Source organism: Jaculus jaculus, chromosome 13 (genome assembly GCF_020740685.1).
Source record: "Jaculus jaculus isolate mJacJac1 chromosome 13, mJacJac1.mat.Y.cur, whole genome shotgun sequence".
NCBI lineage: Eukaryota > Metazoa > Chordata > Mammalia > Rodentia > Dipodidae > Jaculus > Jaculus jaculus.
Genome location: NC_059114.1, coordinates 27539960 through 27541291, shown reverse-complemented (window position 1 = coordinate 27541291; position 1332 = coordinate 27539960). Strand labels below are relative to the sequence as shown.

Genomic DNA, 1332 nt, shown 5'->3' with positions numbered 1-1332 from the left:
TCAATGAAAGGAAAAGAAAAGGAAAGAAAATGAATGGAGTGACTATTCGCTGGTGGCCCACAGTTGTAATCATAGCACTCAAGGAGGCTGAGGTGGGAAGAAAGTTGTCTTAAGCTATTCAGTGCATGCTAGGCCAGCTGGACTAAGTAAGTACCTTCTCCCTTGTCCACTCTCAAAAAATGGGTTGGCGTGTCGGGTGTGGTGGCGCATGCCTTTAATCCCAGCACTCAGGAGGCAGAGATAGGAGGATTGCTGAGAGTTTGAGGCCACCCTGAAACGACATAGTGAATTCCAGGTCAGCCTGAGCTAGAGTGAAACTCTGCCTCGAAAAAACAATAAAAGGGGGGGAGTAGTTGGAAAGATAACTTGGCAGTCAAGGTGCTTGCCTACAGAGCCTAATGACCCAAGTTCAATCCCCCAGTATGCATGTAAAGCCAGATGTACAATGCATATGGAGAAGATCTGCAGTGGCTGGAGGCCCCAGTGTGCCTATTCTCTCTGTCTGCCTCTCTTATCTATCTGTTTACAAGTAAATAAATGTTATCCTTGCACAGGGGCCATGCCAATCTTCTCTTTATTGTTTCAATTTTAGTATATGTGCTGCCAAAGTGAGCACAGAAATTTTTTAAACATAAAAAGAAAGCAAAATAGTTATTTCTTAGGAAGCAAGTGGATAGCTCATTAAATGGAGTTAGTGATATCAAAGACTTTTTAAATTTTATGTATTTATTTGAGAGAGAGAGAAACAGAGAGAGAGAGAGAGAGAGAGAGAGAGAGAGAGAGAGAGAGAGAGAGAGAGAGCAAGCGAGAGAGAGCGTGAGGGCACAAGGGCGCACTCCAGGGCCTCCAGCCACTGCAAATGAACTACAGATGCATGTGTCCCTTTGTACATCAGGCTTATGTGGGTCCTAAAGAATCAAACTGGGATCCCTTGGCTTTGCTGGCAAAGGACTTAAATGCTAAGCCATCTCTCCAGCCCCAATCTCAAAGACTTTAATATAGAATAAGTAGCTTCTTGGGAAAGCAGCCACCCCTGCCTTTGACAGCTGAGGGGAAAGATGTGTAACTCAGAAGTTCAAGATCTCTGTCCATACTCTCAATGCTTAGAATCAGACTTCCCTAAGCGATGACAGGGCTACTTCAGAAACACTGCAACCACTGCCTGAGTGAAGACAGCACAGGGGAATGCACTCACCTCTTCAGCATTCAACAAGAAAGTCTAGAAACCAGAGGATGCCAAGGAACCAATGCACCAAGCCAATCCAGTCAAGCATATTGTTGGAACCAGAAATCATCAAATCAGACACAGATGGCAATCCCTATTAGTGAAGC

The 1332-nt window shown here is 44.7% G+C and overlaps 1 non-coding gene across 1 annotated transcript; it reads right to left on the bottom strand.

The window, feature by feature from the left end:
* Positions 1–509: 509 nt before the first annotated feature.
* LOC123454316 lies at positions 510–616 on the bottom strand. The gene has a single exon (XR_006633298.1). It is a non-coding gene; the product is annotated as a U6 spliceosomal RNA (small nuclear RNA).
* Between the last annotated feature and the right edge of the window lie 716 nt (positions 617–1332).